This window comes from Scyliorhinus torazame, chromosome 15 (genome assembly GCF_047496885.1).
Source record: "Scyliorhinus torazame isolate Kashiwa2021f chromosome 15, sScyTor2.1, whole genome shotgun sequence".
Lineage (NCBI taxonomy): Eukaryota > Metazoa > Chordata > Chondrichthyes > Carcharhiniformes > Scyliorhinidae > Scyliorhinus > Scyliorhinus torazame.
Window position 1 is genome coordinate 140,344,003 of NC_092721.1, and position 26,151 is coordinate 140,370,153.

Sequence of the window (26,151 nt, forward strand, 5' to 3'; positions counted from 1 at the left end):
CCTCAAATGCTGGAATGGGTATTAAGGGCGCTGGTTTTATCACTGCTTGAGGTTTCCCTATCACTTGACATGTGTGACATGATTGACAAAATTTAACTACATCTTTATGTAGTCCAGGCTAATAAAAATGTTTCTGGATTTTGGCTAGAGTTTTCCTTATTCCCAAATGACCTCCCACTGCTACCTCATGTGCAACTCGCAAAACCTCCTTTCTATACCCTACCGGCAATACTACTTGATGAACTTCTGCCCACTTTTCATCCGCCTGCATATGTACAGGTCTCCATTTTCTCATCAAGACATCATTTTTACGGTAATAACACTCTGGTATACTCTCAGATTCCTCTTCCGTATATGCTTTCTGATATATCCGTTTACTTTCTACATCTTTCTGTTGTAACTCCGCCAATTTTCCTGAACTAAAAATATCCGCCTCATCCTCCACCTATTCTTGTTCTTTTTCAACCATCTGATCAAAAATCGTTTCTGATAATTGCACTTCAACTTCACTCTTTGATTTCTCCTCGTCTTAACCTGTGACTTTGCGATCTTGTTACTACACAATCCGGAAAAATCCCGGGATATTCGTCCTTCAACACTTCAGTTGACTGATTTTCTACTGGCTTATCAACCACGGTAGGCATCACTCCCACCTGCGATCCAGCTATATCATTACCCAAAATAAACTGTATTCCTGGACAAGATAGTTTATAAGAACATAAGAATTAGGAACAGGAGTAGGCCATCTGGCCCCTCGAGCCTGCTCCGCCATTTAATGAGATCATGCCTGATCTTTGTGGACTCAGCTCCACTCTCTGGCCCGTACACCATATCCCCGAATCCCTTTATTCTTTAGAAAGGCATCTATCTTTTTCTTAAAAACGTTTAAAGAAGGAGCCTCAACTGCTTCACTGGGCAAGGAATTCCAGAGATTCACAACCCTTTGGGTGAAGAAGTTCCTCCTACACTCGGTCCTAAATCTACCTCCCCTTACTTTGAGGCTATGCCCCCTAGTTCTGCTTTCCCCGACCAGTGGAAACAACCTGCCCGCATCTATCCTATCTATTCCCGTCATAATTTTATATGTCTCAATAAGATCCCCCCCCCCGCATCCTTCTAAACTCCAATGAGTACAGTCCCAGTCTACTCAACCTCTCGTCATAATCTAATCCCTTATCTATTACTCCTACTACCACTTCACCACTCTTCACTGGACTTTCCAACCTTACCTTGTATAATGGAACGCTACTCCTCTCACCCTGAATTCCACATATCACCACCTTTTCTGGCAACATTCTTCCCAAACTACATAATTCCTCATCTCTTACCATTAAAGATTGACTAGCCCCTGTATCTCTTAAAATTGTGACTTCTTTCCCTGCTCCACCTGATACACATGAGTAAACTTTACCAACACAAGTAAATTCTTTAAATACATCTGGCACCTTCTTAACAATTACTTCTTGAACAGGCTGTACAATCGTTTGCACCTCCTTCGTTTCCCTTGGGCTTTCCTTTACCACTAACAAACCCCAGTGTCTTATCCTGTTTGACCACATCAGCCTTCCCAGTGCTTTTCTTCAACCACCAACACTGACTTCACATGGTCTAGTTTATTACAGTGAAAATATTTGAAACTTTTCATCTCTTTACCACCCTCCTGGATTTCTTTTTTAATCTGAGGTACACTCTCTTTATTGTCTCCCATCAGATCTTTATCTTTACCACTTGAGTATTTTTCATGTCCCCAGTTTCTATCCCTCACCGGCTGAAACTGATGTCGGAAACCAATCTTTGATGTATGAACTAATTCATAATCATCTGCCATTTCCGCTGCTAATCTCGCAGTTTTAACCCTCTGCTCTTCCACATGAATTCTCACTACATCAGGAATTGAATTTTTAAACTCCTCCAAAAGTATAATTTTTCTGAGAGCTTCATACGTTTGGTCTATTTTCAAAGTCCTTATCCACCTCTCAAAATTACTCTGTTTGAGCCTTTCAAACTCCATGTATGTTTGACCAAATTCTTTCTTTAAATGTCTAAACCTTTGTCTGTAAGCTTCAGGCACTAGCTCATATGCACTTAAGATGGATTTCTTCACCTCCTCATACGTTCCAGATACCTCCTCCGGTAGTGAATCAAACACTTCACTAGCTCTACCTACCAGCTTTGTTTGAAATCAGTAACACCCACATGTCCTGTGGCCATTTCATTTGTTTAGCTACCTTCTCAAATGAAATGAAAAAGGCTTCCACTTCCTTCTCGTCAAACTTGGCAATGCTTGGACATATTTAAATAGAATCCCACCAAGCCTTCGACTATGACGCTATTTCTCACAATCCTCATCACTATCATCCAACTGTACGCTTCCCTTTACGTCTGCCAATTGTAACTGATTGTCATGTTTCATGGCCATTTTCTGAAGTTCAAACTCCCTCTCTTTATCTTTTTCCCTGATCTGTATCTCCCTTTCGTTTTCTTTTTGTTTTGCTAGGGCTATTCTTTCTTTTCTCCTTTCTTCTCTCTCCTTTTCTTTTACCTCTCTCTTTTTCTTTTTTTCCTCTCTCTCTCTTTCTCTTTCCTCTCTCACTCTCGTATTCAAGCAGCTTTAATTCTTTCTCATGTTCCATTTGTTTAATTTGCAACTGAATTTTTGCCATTTCCAATGAGTCAAACTCTATCTCAGGCAACTTTAAATGCTTAACCACCGCCATAATTACCTCATCTTTTCGCATTTTGTCAGGTAATGTTAACTGCAATGTTCTTGTCAAATCTAAGTCTGCTTTTCGTTTCTGTCCGTAAAGTACTACATGTGACTTTCTCCACCCCCAGAATCTTCTGAGCCTTTGAAAGAGCCATTGTTCGCAACACTCTCCCCACTTAAACTAAAATACCACACCAGAAAAACAACAATCCTTCACTGTCTTTAAGTTCACAAAAGCCAATCCAATAGATAGACTCTTATCCCGGACGATCCCCCAATTGTTATGGGGGAGGCGTTTTCCGAACCCCAAAATGTATCATGGAGTTCAACCAACCTGTCCCTTTTAATGTATTGTTGCTTTTCCGAGCACACGGCTTTTTCCCCAGGTGTGGGATTACAATTATGGACAAATGGTTTTTTTTAAACACAAAACACTGTTTATTCCATGAACTCAACTTAACACCTTAAATAAACATTGGATCGCTTAACACCCCTTACTTCAAAGATAACTCAGAAAATATTGCAACAGTAAATAATTCCCTAAAATGTTCCTTCAAACTTCCAAGAGACTTAACACCTTTAAACAGTATCACATCAGGTTAAAGGCTTTACTTTAAATCACCCAAATGATCCAGAGATAGTCTTTCATGGCAGATATCCAGTTCACTGCAAAACACAGACACACACCCAGCTCTTTTCAAAACTGAAACTAAAAACCAAACTGCAAAATGGCTGACCTAAAACCCAGCTCCACCCACTCTCCGGCATCACTGCTTTCTTAAAGGTACATTGCTTAAACATCCAGTTCTTAAAGGCACTCTCGCATGACACTGCACTATTGCCAAGTTTGTGAATGACAAAAATAGGTGGGTAGGCAAGTGATGAGGGTGACAAAAAGAGTCTACCGAGGGTTAAAGACAGGTTAGGTGAGAGGGCAAAATCTTGGAAGATGGAATATAATATTGGAAAATGTGAAGTTATGCACATGGTAGGGAAGAATAGAGGAGCTGAAATTATTTAAATTGAGAAAGACTACAGAAAACTGCAACACAAATTTGTGGGTCCTTGTGCATAAATCACAAAAAGTTAGCATGCAAGTTCAGCAGGTAATTGGGAAGGTAAATGGAATGGTGTCCTTTATTTTAAACTGGGAGTCATGATGTGGAGATGCCGGCGGTGGACTGAGGTGAGCACAGTAAGAAGTCTTACAACACCCAGGTTAAAGTCCAATAGGTTTGTTTCAAATCACTAGCTTTCGGAGCACTGCTACTTCCACAGGACCTCCTACCCCATTCACCTGAGGAAGGAGCAGTGCTCTGAAAGCTAGTGATTTGAAACAAGCCTGTTGGATTTTAACCTAATGTTGTAAGACTTCTTACTTTATTTTAAAGGGAATGGAGTGTAAAGATAGGGAAAGTCCTGCTAAAACTATACAAGACACTAGTTAGACTACACCTGGAATACTGTGAACAGTTGTGATCTCCTTATCGAAGGAAAGATATATTAGCATTGGATTGATCCAGAGAAAGTTCACTAGATTGATCCCAGGTTTGGAGGATTTTCTTATGAGCAGTGGTTGAGTAGTTTGGGCGTGTACTAATTGGAGTTTAGTAGAACAAAAGGCAACCTTATTGAGACATGTAGAAACCTCAGGGGGTTTGACAGGGTAAATGCTGAGAGGCTGTTTCCTTTTGTGAGAGTCAGAGGGCATAATCTCAGAGTAAGGAATTTCTTATTTAAGACCGAGATGAGGAGGAATTTGTTCCTTCAGAGGGTAATGAATCTGTGGAATTCTTTAACATAGAGAACTGGAGAGGCTGGATCATTAAGTATGTTCAAGGTTGAGATAGACAGATTTTTAATCAGTCGGAGAATCGAGGATTATGGGGATGCGGCAGGAAAGTGAAGTGAAGGATTATATTAGATCAGTCACGATCCCACTGAATGGCGGAACAAACTAAATGTGCCGAAAGGCCTACTTCTGCTCCTACGTCTTATGGTCTTACAGTACAGGCAGAGATAAATGTTACGGAGGTGGAAGTAAACCAGTTTTGTAAAGAAGATATGATGTAATAGCTCAGCTCAGGGTAAAATAGGATTCCAGTGTTGAAAACAGACAGTTCAACCTCACCATATCCAGGAGGATGAAAGGATCCATGCTGAGGGGACAGAGTTTATAACTGGGCTGAAGATGACAGCTTTTGGTCTTCCTAATATTTAACTGCAATATTGCTGACCTAAAATTGATGTGGACAGGCAATGCAACATCACCACAGTAGTGTAGGGAGCTAAGAGGTGATAGAGGCAGCATACCTCAGTTCTTCAATGATACCTTCAAGGCACAGCATCATGGTAAGTTGGGGAGCAAGAATTAATTCTTGCGCCGGGGGGGGGGGGGGGGGGGGGGGGGGGGGGGGTAGCTAGATACTGATACAGGAGTGGAAAGCAGAGTTAGTGCTGGACAGCTCTGCCTACATCTGAGTAGGGTAGCAATAGAATCATGGGGGGTCAATAACCTGGACAATGAGGAAGAGACGCTGGATGAGAATGCTGTGGGCTACTGTGTCAAAAGCTGCACCTCAATCACAAACGAGAACAGTGAAACCGCAACATATTAAATTAATTATTTGTATTAGTGTCTTTAAATGTAGTAAATGTCCCATGGTGCTGAAGAAAAATAAAACTGCAAGTGATTAGGCTATGGCGAAAGATCAGTTTTGTAAAGATCTTTCAAAGATCAGAAAGGCAGCTTAATTTAGAGGAAGAGTTCTATAGTGTCAGGACAGGCAGCTGATGATTCTACTACTGAAATTAGAACAGAGGACGAATGGGATGCAGAGGTGACCAGAGGCAGAAGATTTTAAAACACTTGTTGGCATATAAGTGTGCACAATGTTGCCAAAAAAAAAAAAACAGCTGAAGCAACAGGAGTTTTGGACGATGTTAAAAAAGTGTTTGTACCATCATGTCTGCACCAATGAATACCAATCCCATGAATTCACCTGGACTTAAATCATGGGGTTCATTTTCTCTTTCATCAATATACGCTGGCAGAAATTTAAAATATGATTTTAAATTGTCCCTTCCCAATAAATTATGAAGATAATGCAGCTGAATACAAGAGGATTGAGGCATTGTTGCAGTTTTATAGTGTTGCCCACACAATTTGTGACATCATGCGTCAGTCATGCAACAATTTGAGGGGGAAACTGGTGCATTCTTGGAACGCCAATTTTGAATCAATCGCAATGCTTCCTCTCCCCCTGTAGATTTATCCCAAGATCATTGTTAGCATTGTTCCAACTTCAAAGTGACTGGCTAGAAGCCCAGACCATATGGTGCCAAGGTGGGGTCCACAGAAGTGTTAATGTTCAAAGCTATGTCTGTGAAGCTAATGTCTGGAGGGACATTGCTGTGCGTCTTCCTACCTAGTTAATCACTGTACTCTGCAAGTATGATACCAGTGTGTTTCTATTTATACAGCTGCACACAACAGCTGAAGTAATGCTGTTGGGTCAGCTGCAACATTTCAGTTCAGAAATGCCATTCATGAATAATACCTTGACCTTGGTAGCTTAAGTTGAGTTTAAGTGTATTCAGGCCCAGTCACAGAATATTAAGACACACCAGCATTTATCTTTGTGGCATGGAATAGGAGCCAAATTTTAAAATGGGACGCAAGGGCAATACCTCATAATTCTTCATAAAACAATTGGTTCGGTGAAAAGTATAGTTCATTCATAATTCTTCCACCGTTAATAATTTGGACATTCTGAATTCTCCCTCAGTGTAACCGAACAGGCACCGGAGTGTGGCGACGAAGGGATTTTCAGTTACTTCATTGCAATGTTAATGTAAGCCTACTTGTGACTATAATAAAGATTATAATAAGCTAATAGTTTTAACATCAGTAAAAGTCATGAGTTAATTTTGTGATAAGCAAATCTAAAATCAGACATCCTTTGGTATGACATAGTGAGGTCCTTGAAAAAGGGGGTGGGGAAATATGGTGCTTAATAAAAAACTAATTTTTATTAAAGTTTTCACAAAATATCAACAACAAAATGTAAAAGGAACCCAATAGAATTAAATACAAAACAAAACAACCCAGTGCCCCCCTCCCCCTATACATAAATAATATATTAACACCCGCCGAAATACCCCAGTATAGACAAACAAAAATAATATAGAACCCCCCCCCCCCCCACACGGGCTGCTGACCATTGTCTACTGTTCTGCCAGGAAGTCTAAGAACGGTTGCCACCACCTGAAAAACCCTTGCACCAATCCCCTTAAGGCAAATTTCACCCTCTCCAATTTAATAAACCCCGCCATATCGTTGATCCAGGATTCCATGCTTGGGGGCGTTGCATCCTTTCACTGAAGAAGAATCCTTCGCCGGGCTACCAGGGACGCAAAGGCCAGAATACCGGCCTCTTTCGACTCCTGCACTCCCGGCTCCTCTGCAACCACAAATATTGCGAGCCCCCAGCCCGGTTTGACCCTGGATCCTACCACCCTCGACACCGTCCTCGCTACGCCCTTCCAAAATACCTCCAGCACTGGGCATGCCCAGAACATATGGGTGTGAATTGCTGGTCTCCCTGAGCACCTAACACACCTGGGCTCATCCTTGTCCCGGTCATGTGTGCCCTGTGCAGCATCTTAAACTGTATGAGGCTGAGCTTCGCACACGAAGAGGAAGAGTTCACCCTCCCTAGGGTATCTGCCCATGTCCTCTCCTCGATCTCCTCCCCCAACTCCTCCCCCCACTTACCATTCAGCTCCTCCACCGAGGCGTCCTCCTGCATCACCTGGTATGTTGCCGAGATCTTCCCCTCTCCAAGCCACACCCCCGAGAGCACCCTGTCCTGTATCGTGCGTGGCGGCAGCAGCGGGAATTCCACCACTTGCCGTCTGGCAAACGCCCTTACCTGTAGATACCGAAAGGTGTTTCCCGGGGGAAGCCCGTACTTCTCCTCCAGCTCACCCAGGCTCGCGAACTTCCCATCCACAAACAGGTCCCCCAACCTTCTTATCCCTGCCCAGTGCCACCCCGAAAACCCTCCATCTATTCTCCCTGGGACAAACCGGTGGTTCCCCCGTATCGGGGTCCACACCGAGGCACAGAGCTTCCCCCCTGTGCCGTCTCCATTGCCCCCAAATTTTGAGGGTAGCCGCCACCACTGGGCTCGCGGTATACCTCATTGGCGGGAGCGGCAACGGCGCCGTTGCCAGCACCTCCAGACTCGTACCCTCACAATACGCCCCCTCCAGCCACTCCCATGCCGCCCCCTCCATCACCCACTTGCGCACCATCACCACATTGGCGGCCCAGTAGTACCCGCAGAGGTTGGCCAGCACCATCCCCCCCCCCATCCCTACTCCGCTCCAGAGGAACACCCTTCTCACACTCGGAGTCCCTCCCGCCCACACAAACCCGGTTATGCTCCTGTTGACCCGCCTAAAGTAGGCCTTCGGGATAAGAATGGAGAGGCACTGGAACAAGAACAAAAAACTTGGGAGCACCGTCATCTTGACTGACAGCGCCCTACCCGCCAGGGACAGCGGCAACGCGTCCCACCTCGGAAACTCCTCCTCCATTTGCTCCACCAGCCTTGTGAAATTAAGTCTATGCAGGGCCCCCCAGCTCCTGGCCACCTGGACCCCCAAATACCTGAAGCTCCTCTCCGCCCTTTTTAGTGGGAGCTCGCCAATCCCCCTCTCCTGGTCCCCTGGGTGAACCACGAACAACTCGTTCTTCCCCATGTTGAGCTTGTACCCTGAGAAATCCACGAACTCCCTGAGGATCCTCATTACCTACGGCATTCCCCCCATGGATCCGCCACATATAGCAGCAAGTTGTCCGCATAGAGCGACACCCTATACTCCTCCCCACCCAGCCACAGCACCCTCCAGTTCCTCGACTCCCTCAGTGCCATAGCCAGGGGTTCAATCGCCCGTGCGAAGAGCAGGGGGGACAGGGGACACCCCTGCCTCGTCCCTCGATGCAACTGAAAGTACTCTTTCTTGTTCGTGGCCACACTCGCCATCGGCACCTCGTACAATAGCCTAACCCACCTGATGAACCCCTCCTCAAACCCGAACCTCTTCAGCACCTCCCACAAGTACCCCCACTCTACCCTATCGAAGGCCTTCTCAGCGTCCATCGCTGCCACTGTCTCCGCCTCCCCCTCCCTCGCCGGCATCATAACAACGTTCAGGAGCCTCCGCACATTCGCGTTCAACTACCTCCCTTCACGAACCCAGTCTGGTCATCGTGGATGACCTGCGGCACCCAATCCTCAATTCTCGTGGCTCAGACCTTCGCCAGCACCTTGGCATCTACATTTAACAACGGAATCGGCCTGTAAGACCCACACTGCAGGGGATCCTTGTCCCGCTTCAGGATCAAGGTGATCAGTGCCCGAGACATCGTCGGGGGCAAAGCCCCCCCCCCCCCCTTGCCTCATTGAAGGTCCTAACCAGCAACGGGCCCAACAGGTCCATATATCTCATGTAAAATTCGACCGGGAAACCATCCGGCCCCGGTGCCTTCCTTGCCTGCATGCTCCCTATTCCTTTGGCCAGCTCCTCCAGCCCAATCGGGGCCCCTAATCCCGCCACCAGTCCCTCCTCCACCTTCAGGAACCTCAGTTGGTCCAGAAAACGGCCCATCCCTCCCTCCTCCAGTGGGGGCTCGGGCCAATACAGTTCCTCATAAAAGTCCCTGAAGACCCCATTGATGCCAACCCCACTATGCACCACACTCTTTCCCCCACCCCCCCATCCTTAACTCCCCCAATCTCCCTAGCTGCGTCCCGCTTCAGAAGCTGATGCGCCAGCATCCGACTTGCCTTTTCCCCATATTCATAAATCGCCCACTGGGCCTTCCTCCACTGCGCCTCCGCCTTCCTGGTGGTCAAAGGTCAAATTCGGCCTGGAGGCTACGCCTCTCCCTCAACAGTCCCTCTTCCGGCACCTCAGCATACCTCCTGTCTACCCTCACCATCTCCCCCACCAGCTTCTCCTATCTCCTCTCCTTGTGGGCCCTAATGGAGATCAGCTCTACCCTAACCACCGCCTTCAGCGCCTCTCAGACCATCCCCATTCGGACCTCCCCGTTATCGTTGGCCTCCAGGTATCTCTCTATGTTTCCTCGGACCCGCTCGCTCACCTCCTCGTCCACCAACAGCCCCACCTCCAAGCACCACAACGGGCGCTGGTCACTCTCCTCCCCCATCTCTAGGTCTACCCAATGCGGGGCGTGATCCGAAATGGCTTTCGCTGAGTACTCGGTATCCTCTACTCTCGCAATCAACGCCCTGCTCATAACAAAATAGTCGATCCGGGAATAGGCCTTATGAAAGTGCGAGAAGAATGAAAATTCCCTTGCCCCCGGCCTTAATTAAGAGTACCCAATTATCTTTTCCAATTAAGGGGCAATTTTAGTGGGCCAATCCACCTTCCCTGCACATCTTTTGGGGTTGTGGGGGTGAGACCCACGCAGACACGGGGAGAAGGTGCAAACTCCACATGGACAGTGACCCGAGGCCGGGATTGAACTCAGGTCCTCGGCGCCGTGAGGCAGCAGCGCTAACCACTGCGCCACCATGCTGCCCAAAGGCGTTTCTCCTAAGTGCAGTATAAAAATATTATAACCCCATTGTTTATGAACACATTTATATTTTTGCCATGTGTTGAAAGGAAATTCTTGCTCCTGGTGTTAAGGTGTCAGTCAATTTGAAAATGTAATTAATAAAACAACTGGCCCCTATGGCTAATGTCAATTATCCATGATGTAATAGGAAATTAGTTCCAAGGAGATATTTGCTCCAGCATCCAAATAATTACTTTATATTATATATTAAAGATATTGCGCTTATGCAAAGATGCAGATTGGGTTTGGTGCTTTCAGTTTTCATTGATAAATGCTCAACAGTCTCCCTTCCATTACAGTTTAAAACTTGCATTTGGTGCAGCTGTGTTACAGCAAAGTCTTGTGGAAGGACTGCAGAAATGTTTACTCCAATCTTGGGAGTTAAAATCACGACCTCTGTGAAGCAGATCTGACTTCAGCCACACATTTACATAGTCATACAGCCATTATGGCACAGAAGGATGTCATTCGGCCCATCGAGTCCTTGCCAGCTCTGTAGAACAATCCAATCACGATTTCCGGGCGGCTACCATGGAGTGAGTGGTCGCACATTTGGTGGCCCCCACTCGTGTTTATCGGGTTTTTTTTTAACCTTTTCCCTGGTTAACAGGTGGATGTGAGGTGGAATATAGGTGCAGGAAAGCGAGGGGAAAAGATTGACCCTTTGATGTACGGAGCTGGGCAGAACCAGTCGAAAAAGAGGGAATCAGTCGGTTGGAGCTGGTGCGGCACCTGCGATGCACTTGGAGATGGCGGAGGAGCAGGGAGCGGCCCTGCCAGCTCAGTGTCGACGGACGAGATGTTCACCCAGTAACGGAAGGAGAGTCTGGAGGACCTGACCCGGGCTGTGGATTCGATCAGGGCGGTGGTTGACCGCGTCGTAACAAAGCTAGCGTCCCAGGGTCAGGCGATCCAGAAATGGAGGTGGTGGCAGGGGAACACAGGGAGCAGTTTGCCTCGATGCAGCGGAGATGGGGCTGATGCGAGACCAGCATTGACATTAGGCGGCTTCAGGAGAAGGTGGAGAACCTAGAGAACCGGTCACGCAGGCAGAATATAAGGATTGTGGGCCTGCCGGAGGGGTGTGAAGGAGCCGAAGCTGGTGCACACGTGGGAGGAGGCTGGAATAATTGGTTGGAGAGCGTGCATTTGCACGGTGTTGGAGGTGGATCGAGCGCACAGGGCGCTAATGGGGAAGCCCCAGGGAACTAGCCGCTGAGGACGATGGTGCTGCAGCTGCACCGGTTCCTGGACAAGGAGCGAATTATGAGATGGGTCAGGCAGATGAGTCGCTGCACCTGGGAGGGCAATGAAATTTGAGTGTACCAGGACCTGGGTGCAGAGTTGGCCAAGACGAGAGTGAGCTTCAACAAGGTCAAGTCAGCGCTCTACAATAATAATAATCGCTTACTGTCACAAGTAGGCTTCAATGAAGTTACTGTGAAAACCCCCAGTCGCCACATTCCGGCGCCTGTTTGGGGAGGCCGGTACGGTAATTGAACCCGCGCTGCTGGCATTGTTCTGCATTATAAGCCAGCTGTTTAGCCCAGTGTGCTAAATCAGCCCCTGGCGGTGAGGTTTGGGCTATTGTACACGGCACGTCTGTGGGTGGCCTTCGTAGGTTTTCTTTCTTTTTCGGCTTCAGGTTTGTTCTTTGTCCTTTGTTAAGGGATGGGAGGTTGGTCTCTTTGTTTGAGCTTGGGGAAGGGTTGGTTTTTCGTTTGTTTGCACTAATGTTCGAGCAGTGGCGAGGGGAATCAGCGGGGGGGTAGGATGCTAGGCGCTACGGGCGGGCTGGTTCACGGAAGCGCAATGGGGGGGGGGGGGTGAATGGAAGGTCAGTGGGGGAATGGGGTTGTTGCTGGGGACTCGGGGGAGGAGGGTGGGGGGTACTGCTGACAGGGGTCAGGTATATAAAGTGTAAGGGGTGGAGGATCCATGGCCGTGGGCACCAGAGAGCGGGCCTGGGGAGGTGTGGGACACAGGCCGGAGGCTGGCCCAAGAGGGGCTATGGTTGATCGGCAGGGTGCTTTCCGACCAGGCTGGTCAAGTGGAACGTGCATGGATTGAATGGGCTAGTCAAGAGGGCCCGTGTGTTTGCACACTTAAAGCAATTGAAGGCGGATGTGGCCATGCTACAAGAGGCATACCTGAAGGTGGGGGATCAGATTAGGCTGAGGAAGGGATGGGTTGGGCAAATGTTTCATTCAGGGTTGGAATTTAAAATGAGGGGGGTGACGATTTTGGTCAATAAGCGGGTGTTGTTTGACAAAGTCAGGGAGGGTGTAGGTGGACAGGAGATATGCAAAGGCTCCGGAGGAAGGGCTGTTAAAGGAACACCAGTGGCTGCAAATGGAATTTGGGTTATTATCCATGGGTAAGGCGGTAGGGCAGTTGCGTAGGGTGAGAGGGGTGGTATACGAGTATGGGGAGAAGGCAAGCAGGATGCTAGCGCGCCAGTTAAGGAAATAGGAGGTGGCGAGAGAAATTGGGAAAGTGAAGGAAACAGGAGGACACACTGTCTTGGACCCGGAGGGGGTGAATGGGGTATTTAGGGAGTTTTATAGCAAATTATCCAGGTCGGAACCCCCAGCCGGGTGGGGGGGGGGAAGAGAGAGATGAGGAGGTTTCTGGGAGGGTTGGAGTTCCCGAAGGTTGATGGGGAGTTGGTGGAGGGCTTTGGAGCCCCAATTGGGCTTGTAGAAGTGGCAGAGGGGTTGGAGGCGATGCAATCGGGTAAGGCCCCGGGACCGGACGCGTACCCGGTGGAATTTTATAAGTAGTTCTCGGGGGTATAGGGACCGCTGTTGGTAAGAGCCTTCAATGAAGCAAAGGAGTTGGGAGTGCTCCCCACAAAGTTGTCACAGGCGTCTTGATCTCCATCATTTTAAAACAGGATATGGATCCGGAAAGTTGTGGGTCGTATAGGCCGATTTCCCTGTTAAATGTGGATGCCAAATTATTGGCGAAGATCCTGACCAGAATAATCGAGGACTGTGTCCCAGGGGTAATAGGGGAGGACCAGACGGGGTTCGGTAAGGGGCAGCACTTCATAATAATCTTTATTGTCACAAGTAGACTTATATTAACACTGCAGTGAAGTTACTGTGAAAAGCCCCTAGTCGCCACATTCCAGCGCCTGTTCGGATACGTAGAGAGAGAATTCAGAATGTCCAAATTACCTAACAGCACATCTTTCGGGACTTGTGGTAGGAAATCGGAGCCCCGCATACACGGGGAGAACATGCAGACTCCACACAGGCAGTGACCCAAGCCGAGAATTGAACCTGGGACCCTAGAGCTATGAAGCAACAGAGCTACCCACTATGATATTGAGTTGTGTGGGCACCGATATGTGATAACCACCGGTTCGCTCCAGGGGGGGCTTCGGAGGTGGCAGCGGGCCAGGATCGAGAGATTTGGGGATCTCTTTATCGATGAGGGTTTCCCGAGCTTAGAGGAGGAGTTTGAGTTGCCAGGTGGGAATGGGTTCCTGTATCTACAGGTGAGGGATTTTGTGTGGAGGCAGGTTTTGACCTTCCCACATCTGCCGCTCCAGGATAAGGTAGTGTCAACAACAGGAGGAGAGAAGGTCTCAGAGATCTATAAGGAGCTGATGGAGTGGGAGAGAGCCCCGATAGGAGGTGAGGAGAAAGTGGGAAGAGCTGGGTGGGGAGTTGGAGGCTGGGTTATGGGAGGAGGCCCTGAGGAGAGTTAATGCATCCTCGTGCGCCAGGTTCAGCCTGATACAATTTAAGGTGGTCCATAGGGCACACATGACTGTGGCCTGGGTGAGCAGGCTCTGTGAGGAGGTGGAGGATAGGTGTGGGAGCTCTGCGGGGGGTTCCTGCGAACCATGTCCATATGTTTTGGGCGTATCCGAGGCGGAGGGGTTTCTGGCAGGGATTTTCTGACGTCATGTCAGAGTGGTTCAGAGTCCAGAGGTGGTGATCCTCGGTGTGTCGGAAGACCCGTGAGCCGGGGAGGGTTGGATGGGGTTTGTGCCCGGGGGTTTTGGTGGTTATTTTGTTGTGGTTTTGTTGAAATTTGATGTTTAAAAATGATAAATGCCTCAATAAAATAATTTCTAAAAAAAAGAAACAATCCAGTCACAATCCGGCTTCCCTAATATATCCCCATACTCCTGCAAGTTTATTTCCTAACCAATTTCCTTTTGAAATCTTTGGTCGTCTCTTCTTTCATCAGCCTCAGAGGCAGTAAGTTCCAGGTCATTATCACGCATGACATGACAGAACATCCTCACTCACATTCCCTCTGTACCTCTTGCCTAAAACATTAAATCTGTGTCCTCTAATCTTTGTACAATCAGCCAAACAGCTTTTACCTACTTTATCTAGATCTGACAGTCAGATCTCTCCTCAATCTCCTTTGCATCTGGAAGAATATTGGTAAATTTTACTCGGTATTCCAACATTCAGGTCATTTATAACAATCTCCTCTTTGAAGATCACCCTTTGTTTCACAACAATTTTTCCTGTCAGTCTTTGTTGAGGTGTGGTGATCCTCAGGTTAAATCACCACCAGTCAGCTTTCCTCCCTCAAGGGGAAAGCAGCCGATGGTCATCTGGGACTGTAGCTTGAAAGGATACTGGAGAGGGAGGGGGAGGATCCAGTTGTTGTGGTCCATGTCGGTACCAACAACATAGGCAAGTCTAGGAAAGAAGACCTGTTTAGAGATTATAAAGAGCTAGGATTCAAATTAAAAAACAGGTCCTCAAGGGTCATAATCTCCGGATTACTGCCCGAGCCACGTGCAAATTGGCATAGGGAGGCAAGAATAAGGGAAGTTAACACGTGGCTGAAAGAGTGGTGTGGGAATGAGGGGTTCCTTTTCATGGGACACTGGCATCAGTTTTGGGACAGGGGGGACCTATACCGTTGGGATGGTCTCCAACTGAACCGAGCTGGGACCAGTGTTCTGGCAAAAAGAGTAAATAGGGTGGTCAATAGGACTTTAAACTAGAGATTGGGGGGAAGGGGAAAGTCAGGGAACCAAGAGGTGAAGTAATCAGTGGGAAGCGTAGCTGCTTAGGAATACAAAAAAAGCACAAAAAGACAGAACTCAGGAGAGGTTACGATAGTCCCCATCTCACAAAATATGACACAGTGTATGGAAAGGCTCAGTAAACCAAGGTCCACCACACTAAGAAAACAAAAAGGGATGGTCAATAGAGAATTAAAGGTGCTATATTTAAATGGGCGCAGTGTACGGAACAAGGTAGATGAGCTTGTGGCCCAGATTGTGACTGGCAGGTATGATGTGGTAGGCATCACAGAGACATGGTTGCAGGGGATTCAGGACTGGCATTTAAACATCCAGGGATTCACAACCTATTGAAAAGACAGACAGGTGGGCAGAGGGGGCGGGGTTGCCTTGTTAATTAGGAATGAAATTAAATCAATAGCACTAAACGACATGGGGTCAGATGATGTGGAGTCTGTGTGGGTAGAGTTGAGGAACCACAAAGGCAAAAAAAACATAATGGGAGTTATGCACAGGCCTCCTAACAGTGGTCAGGACCAGGGGCACAAAATGCACCACGAAATGGAAAGGGCATGTCAGAAAGGCAAGGTCACAGTGATCATGGGGGACTTCAATATGCAGGTGGACTGGGTAAATAATGTTGATACGGGTGACCAGTCTTGCCCAAGTGTTCCCCTACAGACACTTGGTCCAACTGGCCCAACTCATTTCCCAACACCAGATCCAGCAATTCCCCCTTCCCAGTTGGACCGGGAACAACCTGTTCAAGGAAATTCTCCAAAGGTCATTTCGGAAATTCTCCTTCTTTTTCCTTAACTTTACTATCACCCAAACAATATTTGGGTAATTGAAGTTGCCCGATATAATCATTCTATAGTTCTTGCACCTCTGATTTGCCTGCAGATTTGCCCTGCTCGCTCTCTCCATAAACATTTGGATGCCTATATAGCGTATCTCACATACTGTGATCATACCTTTTTTGCTTCACAAATCTAACCAAATGGATTCTGTCAAAGACATAGTCTCTTTCCAATGCAACATCTTCACAAATCAGTACTACCACCCTATCTCCCTTTCTTCCTATCCTGGGCGGGATTCTCTCAGCCCTGGGCCAGGCCGGAGAATCCCCGCGACCGGGCCACGCCGCCCCGACACGCGATTCTCAGCAGAGCGGAGAATCGGTGCCATTGGCGTTAGCGTGACGCCGGTCGCGAGCCACTCTACATGGCCGGCCCGCCGATTCTCGGGCCGGGATGGGCCGAGCAGCCGTCATGGAAACGCTGAGTCCCACTGGCACCGTCCATACCTGCTCTCAGCCAGCGGGAACTTGGCGTGGAAGGGGCGGGTGGTGACCTGGGGGGCTCGACCCCTGGGGGGCCTCCGATGCGGCCTGGCCCGTGATCGGGTCCCACCAATCGGCAGGTTGGCCTCTCAGGCTGGGGGACTTATTTCCTACGCACCGGCTCCTGTAGTCCTGCGCCATGTTGCGTTGGGGCCGACGCGTTGAAGGAAGCCACTGCGCATGCACGCGTTGGCGGCGGCACCACTGCGTTGCGCGGATCCCGCGGCGCCCAGTTTGCGCCGGGATTGGCAGCTGGACTAGCGTGAACCGCTCCAGCGCCGTGCTGGCCCACTTTAGGGGCCAGAATTAGTCCTGGGAGCAGCCCGTTCACACCGTCGGAAAACGCGACGGCGTTTACAACGGCGTGGACACTCTGCCGCGGGATGAGAGAAAATCCTGCCCCCTATCTTTTCTGAACGCTTTGTAGTCACGAATATTCAAATGTCCAGTTCTTACCGTTTTTAACCCATCATTCCGATATTGCCACTTTATCATATTTCCAAGTAGCAATTTATGTTTATAGCTCACCAACCTTATTCACCACACTTCGTGCGTTTACATACATATATTCTAAGCCATTTTTTGTATTGTAGTTCTTTTGTCGGTTCCACCGAATATGATACTACTTTTTCTTTGTAGCACTACCCAACATTAGTTTGAGCAGAATACTGAACAAAGTCACCTGTTTTATATGAATTAATATGAAACACTCGTGTAGGGGAGGTGGTGGCACAATAGTATTGTCGCTAGTCAAGTAATCCGGAGACCAGGGTAATGCTCTGGGGACCCAGGTTCGTATCCCAACACAGCAGATGATGGAATGTAAAAACTCAATAAAATATCTGCAATTAAAAAGATCTAATTGTGGTGGTTCAAGGTACCATGTAGATGGTAGAAATGAAGAGCACGGTGTTTATTTGCAACTAACATGGATAACCTCTGTCAGGCACAAAATCTCTCCCAGGCCCTGCAGTTTTCCCTCATTGGTTGGGTGTTCACACGCTCCTATATGATATGTTCAGAGCCATTTACATGCACTGCAAGATCCCTGCCCCCCCCCCCCCTTAAGTCCCTCAAATAACATGTAGAAACAATCTATATACAATAATTATATTCAAGATTGAGGAAACAAAAGGGACAAAGAGCCCAAACAGTCCAACAGAACATTAACCTATTAGGGGATTTCCTGGGTCTCACAAATCATCTTAAGCCCCCAGCTGGCTGCTCCAACTCCGAGGTAACGAGGTCGTCACTCAACAGTATGTTCCTGAGAATCAACCCTGTAGGGTTATTCCATTCTGCAGCTTGTTCCTGGACCATCGATAGAGCCTCCTTGAGACTTCGGGATCCTTTTGTTCTGCATCCACAACAGGAGAACCAGTGCAGCCTGCCGGTTCCAACTGTTCCTAGATTGGTGTTGTGGTCCCCTGGCTTCTCACGTGGTCAATGTGTTTTCTTGCTGTTCTGCCACCCAAGTTCACCACGTATGAAACTGGGCCCGACTTGGGACACAATTTGGCTTGGTAACCATAGTGGGCCCGAGCTAAAGTTTCCGACAAGGACCAGGTCGCCCACTTGGAAAGAAAGATCTGCTCCCCTTCACAAAGTGTTATGTTCCCTCTGGTGGCTGTATTAAATATTTGTATAACTCGCTCTGTTAACCAAACGTGGCAAGCATCTCCACTGTGGCTGCCAAGGCCATTGTTTCCATCTCATGAACCTCCAACCACTTAGCTGGCATCGACCAAAACTTGGAATATATTACCCGTGAAAGGACCAGCGAAGTCCACATATACTCTCATCCATGGGAGCTCAGGTCATTACCAACGGTGGAGGTTGGATATAGGGGGCAGTGTCTGCTGTGTCTAGCAAGGGTCGTACAGGCGCACCATGTTTTCAATGTCCTTGACTGAGCCAGATCACCAGATGGAACTGCGAGTGAGCATTTTCATTTTTTTTTTTAAATTTAGAGTACCCAATTCATTTTGTCCAATTAAATGGCAATTTAGCGTGGCCAAATCGACCTACCCTGCACATCTTTGGGTTGTGGGGCAAAACACACGCAGACACGGGGAGAATGTGCAAACTCCACACGGACAGTGACCCAGAGACGGGATCGAACCTGAGAACCCGGCACCATGAGGCAGCAGTGCTAACCACTGCACCACCATGCTGCCCTGAGCATTTTCATTTTTGGCCTGAATGAGCACTATCTAATTTTTGCAACAACGGCATGCAGACTAGAGGTGGCATTACCAGTCACGAACCCCAAAGGATGACTCCATCCTCAAGTCTGAATTTGTCTTTATGGGCAAGGCATAGTCTTAATTGGTCAGATTTATCGTGGCGCCACCTGGTTAGGATCATGCATGTTACTTTAGACAAAACTGGGTCCTACTGTATCCAATTCTTTACGTGGCCGGCCAAATCTGGTAAGATGTCCAAAAAGTTCAGTGCTAAGACGATTTCTTGAGGTACTGGCAGAGGTGCTTTGGAAGCGGGAGCTGACTCAATGCATCAGCATGCAAAATCTATGTACCTGACCTATGCTGAAAGATGTAGTCATAGGCCACCAACAACAGGGCCCATTGTTGCACTCTGGCAGAGGTGGTATCGGCGTATCTTCTCAAAGGAGCCGCAACAGGGGCTTGTGGTCCGTTAGAATTGTGAAACATCGCCCATAAGCATGCTGGTGACATTTCTTGACTCCATAGATTATGGCAAGGCCTTCCTTCTCAATTTGCGCGTATTTACACCCAGCGAATGGAGGCAAAGGCAATTGGCCTCTCTGATCCATCCTCTATTTTATGGGATAGAACTGCCTTTTATCTCATACAGCGAAATGTCGCAGGTCAAAACGATGAGTTTTCTCGGGTCAAAATAGACCAGTAAGCTTGCTGATTTTAAGATCTGCTTAACGTGGTGGAAAGCTTGCTTCTGTGGTTCCTTCTAAAGCCAACACTGGTGTTTTCTCAAAAGCATATGCAATGGTGCCAATGTCATTGCGAGGTTTGGAATAAAACAACCATAATTGTTTACCATCCCGAAGAAGGACTTTAATTCTGCCACATTCTTAGGTATTGGGTCTTCTCTTATGGCTCTCGCTTTGTCTTCAAGTGCGTGCAGGCCCTTTGAGTCCACTTTGAACCCTAGACATGTGACCTCACTAGCTTGGAAAGTGCACTTCTCACACTCGCATCAGATTCTTGCATCTCTGAATATTCTCAATACCTCTTCCATGCTGCTAGATGCTTCTCATGTGACATTCCTGTTATTAGAATGTCATCCAAGTACACCACAATATTCAGGATGCCCTGGAGGAGATTCTCCATCTTGCACTGGAATATTGCACAGGCCGATGAGATGCCAAAAGGTAACGTGGTGCATTGAATCAGGCCTTTATGCATTTTAATCGTCAGAAACTTTCGGGAATCTTAATCTTGCTCTATTTGCAGATATATATGAGGTCGAGCTTAGAGTATGTGAGGCCCCCCACCAACTTCTCATAAATTAGTGGAATTGGATATTTATCTACTCGGGCTGCCTGATTGATTGCAAGTTTGTAGTCCCCGCATATCCTAATGAAGGGGTCCGGCTTTAATACAGGAATGATGGGGCTATCCATTCTTAAAACTGCATGCATTTGATCGTTCCCAGTTTTTTCTGACGTTTAAGCTTGTTTTTCATTTTTCGGTGCAAGGCGCAAGGGACTGGTCTTGCTGTGAAAAACTTGGGTGTTGAATGTGGGTCGACATATATTTTGGCATTTACTCCCTTTATTTGACCCAACTCATTCTGCAATACATCCTTGTATCAGTTCAAGGCCTCCCGAAAAATGCTGCCTGAGATTTAAAAAATTTCTTACCACTTCAACATTGATTTGACACAACCAATCCCGTCCCATAATGCTTGGATCAATGTCCCTCCAATCACGCCCCATAAGGCTTGGTCTATGTCCCTCCAATCCCGTCCCATAATGCTTGGGTCTATGTCCCTCCAATCCCGCCCCATAATGTTTGGTCATTGTCCTTCCAATCCCGCCCCATAATGCTTGGTCAATGTCCCTCCAATCACGCCCCATAAGACTTGGTCAATGTCCCTCCAATCCTGCCCCATAAGGCTTGGTCAATGTCCCTCGACAATAATCATAGATAACTTGGCACCTTGTTGCTGATATAACACGGTTGTTCCTAACATTGTTTGGCTCTCCCCCGTATATGGTACCAATTTGGCTGTTGTCTCACTCAAGTCCAAGGTCTGAACACCTCCTCAAAGATATTCAAATGTTTATTCATCCAAGACTATATCCGACACTCCAGTTTTGACCTCCATCTTTAATGGTCTAACATTTACTGTGAGGACTATCTCAATTGGGGCTGATTTACTCATTCTCACCATGTTTAATCTGTATGTTTCATCTGAATTCTTCATCACTGTTCATTGGTGCTATAGTTTGCTGCTTTTCTTTTTGCATTGGCGTGGTCTGACAGGCGTGGCAACATTTCTGGATATGGCCCTTCCAATTGCACCGAATACAAATAACTTCTCTGCAGCGGCACGATTCCTCAGGCTGGTCTCCCCCGCAGCGGCACGATTCCTCAGGCTGGTCTCCCTCGCAGCGGCACGATTCCTCGGGCTGGTCTCCCCCGCAGCGGCACGATTCCTCAGGCTGGTCTCCCTCGCAGCGGCACGATTCCTCAGGCTGGTCTCCCTCGCAGCGGCACGATTCCTCGGGCTGGTCTCCCCCGCAGCGGCACGATTCCTCGGGCTGGTCTCCCCCGCAGCGGCACGATTCCTCGGGCTGGTCTCCCCCGCAGCGGCACGATTCCTCGGGCTGGTCTCCCCCACAGCGGCACGATTCCTCGGGCTGGTCTCCCCCACAGCGGCACGATTCCTCAGGCTGGTCTCCCCCGCAGCGGCACGATTCCTCAGGCTGGTCTCCCCCGCAGCGGCACGATTCCTCGGGCTGGTCTCCCCCGCAGCGGCACGATTCCTCAGGCTGGTCTCCCTCGCAGCGGCACGATTCCTCGGGCTGGTCTCCCCCGCAGCGGCACGATTCCTCAGGCTGGTCTCCCCCGCAGCGGCACGATTCCTCGGGCTGGTCTCCCCCGCAGCGGCACGATTCCTCGGGCTGGTCTCCCCCGCAGCGGCACGATTCCTCGGGCTGGTCTCCCCCACAGCGGCACGATTCCTCAGGCTGGTCTCCCCCGCAGCGGCACGATTCCTCAGGCTGGTCTCCCCCGCAGCGGCACGATTCCTCGGGCTAGTCTCCCTCGCAGCGGCACGATTCCTCGGGCTGGTCTCCCCCGCAGCGGCACGATTCCTCGGGCTGGTCTCCCCCGCAGCGGCACGATTCCTCGGGCTGGTCTCCCCCGCAGCGGCACGATTCCTCGGGCTGGTCTCCCCCGCAGCGGCACGATTCCTCAGGCTGGTCTCCCCCGCAGCGGCACAATTCCTCAGGCTGGTCTCCCCCGCAGCGGCACGATTCCTCGGGCTAGTCTCCCTCGCAGCGGCACGATTCCTCGGGCTGGTCTCCCTCGCAGCGGCACGATTCCTCGGGCTGGTCTCCCCCGCAGCGGCACGATTCCTCGGGCTGGTCTCCCCCGCAGCGGCACGATTCCTCGGGCTGGTCTCCCCCGCAGCGGCACAATTCCTCAGGCTGGTCTCCCCCGCAGCGGCACGATTCCTCAGGCTGGTCTCCCCCGCAGCGGCACGATTCCTCGGGCTGGTCTCCCCCGCAGCGGCACGATTCCTCGGGCTGGTCTCCCCCGCAGCGGCACGATTCCTCGGGCTGGTCTCCCCCGCAGCGGCACAATTCCTCGGGCTGGTCTCCCTCGCAGCGGCACGATTCCTCAGGCTGGTCTCCCCCGCAGCGGCACGATTCCTCGGGCTGGTCTCCCCCGCAGCGGCATGATTCCTCGGGCTGGTCTCCCCCGCAGCGGCACGAGTCCTCGGGCTGGTCTCCCCCGCAGCGGCACGATTCCTCGGGCTGGTCTCCCCCGCAGCGGCACGATTCCTCGGGCTGGTCTCCCCCGCAGCGGCACGATTCCTCGGGCTGGTCTCCCCCGCAGCGGCACGATTCCTCGGGCTGGTCTCCCCCGCAGCGGCACGATTCCTCGGGCTGGTCTCCCCCGCAGCGGCACGATTCCTCGGGCTGGTCTCCCCCGCACTGACAACAGTCACCTCGACTCCGAGCTGATGGCCCAATTTTTCCCCTGCCACTGACTACGATCCAGTTCCTGGGATCATGGCTGAACGCCCTCTGTGCCTGTCAACTTGGCTGCGAGCCTTGCAGTCATACCGCCCCACAACTGGTTCACCTTGCCCTTTTGTACGCTTTGAAGCTCTAACGTGCCCCTCTTAGCACACTCAGTCGCCTGGGCGATCTGAATCGCCCTATCTAGGATAATCTTCATTTCAGCCACAAGCCTCTTTTGCATACTGTTGTTAATACAGCATACTAAACGATCACGCAGCATGTCACCCAGTGTTGCACTGAACTCGCAATGCTTGGCAACAAAAGAAAAGTTTCTCCTGGGTCCCTGACAGCCAAGTTGAACGTATCACTGCAGTACGATCGAGGATTTGAGTTGAAATGCTCTCTGACCAGCTTCACCAACTGATGAAATGACTTCATGTTTGGAGCCTCAGGGGATGACAAATTTCTTGTTAGCCCAAAACTGTTAACAGGATAGCTTTCTGTTAATCCCCCTATGTTATTTCATTTGCCGTGATGGGGTAACGGACCCGCTCAATATACTGGCTCCAGTCTTGACCCCCCGATTGAATAGGTCTAACTTCCCAATCATGGACATTTTTCACTTACTGTTTTCTGGTATCATTAACGTTTTCTGACTCTGTTTGTCTTTGAGGCTTTTCCTTCCCGTCTGTAATTTGACGACTCAGGGCTTGCAACCAGTTTATCTTTGTCGCCAATGTGATGGTTCGAGGCAATACCAGGCAGACAGTCGTATTAAAGAACAAATTTTTATTGGCATATAACAATGGTAACTAATGTACAGGCATAGAGTCTCTAATATGGGCATTAACGCTCTGGCTCCCAGGTTCACTCTGACCAGAACTCCCGCTTCCTGGGCCCGCATGTTTCTCACTGATCGGGGTTCACATGGTCCTGCACAATAGGCCCAGAGCTAGTCACATGGACTGCGAGGACATTCCCCTTAAAGGGCCGTGCTACCACACTAATGATGACCGTCAAACCACATTGCCCATTTTCATAAATACCCATCTGGCTCACTAAGCCGTCCTTACCTGGTCTGGCCTACATGCAACTCCAGACCCACAGCAATGTGGTTGACTCTTAACTGCCCTCTGAAATGGCCTCTCAGTTGCATTCAACCGCTACAAATGAAACAAAAAGGAATGCAACTGGACGGACCTAGGCACCGGAAATGACAACGGCAAATCCATCCCGTCGACCCTGCAAAGTCCTCCTTTCTAACATCTGGAGGGTTGTTCCAAAATTGAGAGAGCTGTCGCACAGACAATTCAAGCAACAGCCTGATGTAGTCACACACTTGGAATCATACCTTACAGATGATGTCCCAGAAACGACCATCACCATTCCTGGGTATGTCTTGACCCACTGGCAGGACAGACTCAGCAGAACTGGCGACACTATACAGTCGGAAGGGAATTGCCCTGGGAGTTCTCAACATCGACTCTGGACCAAGTGATGCCTTGTGACACCAGGCGAAACATGGTCATGGAAAGTCATGCTGATTACCACGTACTGTCCCCCCTCAGCTGATGAATCAGTATTCCATGTTGAACACTGCTTGGAGGATGCACTGAAGGTGGCATGGGCACAGAATGTACTCTGGGTGGGGGACTTTGTAGTACCACCACAGACTGTGCGGTCCGGGTCCTAAAGAACATAGCTGCTGGATTGAGACTGCGGCAGGTGGTGAGGGAGCCAACAAAAGGGGACTTCCAGTGACAGTCATGGAGTGAGTAGTCACACACAGGGCAGCTCCAGCTCAAAGGCATTGGTTTGAGCTCATTTTACCTGAAAGTAGGGTTGTTCCAGCAGTAAAGTGTAGTATAAGGTGTGAAGAAGTTCCCCTCATGAGTGGCATGTCTACTGATTACCAGACCCGACAAAAAAACAGTTAAGGACCTGGCCAAGGAATATGGGGAGACCTGTGGCACAATTGTGAAGATGGCGGAGAGAGAGGTTTGTCACGAGTTGGAAAATCCCAGATGGAGCAGTTGATGGCATTTATCAAAGAGTTCCGCAAAAGAAAGGAGATGCACAAAGACCGGTCGTAGAGCATAGAGAGAGCAGTAGCACCCCTGAAAGGATGGAACGAGTGGAGAAATGTCTTGAGGCACAGGGGTCACAGATACGGAAAATTGAGACGGTGGTGTCCGACCATAGTGGTCGGTGTGTGTCGTTGGAGGCGGAGATGGGGATTCTGGGGGACCTTTGCAAATCGCTGAGGGCAAAGGTAGAGGAGGAGAATGGGTTCAGGAGGCAGAATCTGCGTATCCTCGGCCTGCTGGGGGGTGTGGAAGGTACAAGTGCCACAAGATACGTTTTGAGGATGCTGGTGAGGCTGGTGGCAGAGAGGGTGCTGGACAAGGCCCCAGAGGTGGACAGGGTGCAAAGATCCCTCAGACAAAAGCCGAGGGCGGGGTGCTGCCGCAGGCTGTGATCATGAGACCCTACAAGTTTTGGAGAAGGAAAAGAACCTGCGGTGGGCCAGGAGAAGTGAAACTGCGAATGGGAGGGGAATCAGGTCCGAATTTACCAAGATATCGGCGCGGACTTGGCAGTAGCAGCACCAAGGTTGGTCTACACAAGGCAATGACAACTGGAAGGCAACAAGGCCCTCCCATCACCATTAGGCAACAGAACATCAAGGACATCGACCACTTTCCCTACCCATGAATTAGAAAAGCAGTATCAGTCTTCCAATGGCTCCACGTGGCCTCAGCATCCAACACCATTAACAATTCCTGAACCTGCTCCAAATGTCCATAGTACCAATTGCATTATATGCCAGTGAGACATGAAACAGCAAAATGTTACGCCAATTGGACACTTTTTACCAGCGCTCCCTACGCAAAATCCAGAGTATCACAAAAAGACAGCATCAACAACGAAGAAATGCTACAGAGGACTGATAAGAAGAGGCATCTGTAGGACACCGTGGTCAAGAGATGATGGAGGCTGGTAGGACATGTATGTCACCCCCTAGACATGGAAGAGATTGCCTCATTACACATAACATATTCAAAAATAGACTGAACCCTGATTGGATCCACAACATATTATTCGAGGAAAATGTCCCAAATACACTATGAATTCTTCCTCATGGCTACTTTTGCCAATTTGATTTCCCCAATCCACATGAAGATTAAAATCCCCCATGATTAAAGCCTTTTTTACAATGCCCTCGTTATCTTCTAAA

General features: G+C 49.1%; 1 protein-coding gene across 2 annotated transcripts in view; it reads right to left on the minus strand.

Moving 5' to 3' along the window:
• Positions 1–26,151, minus strand: part of xpo4 (exportin 4) — a 207,546-nt gene that overhangs the window by 120,255 nt on the left and 61,140 nt on the right. The gene's annotated exons all lie outside the window — the stretch shown is intronic.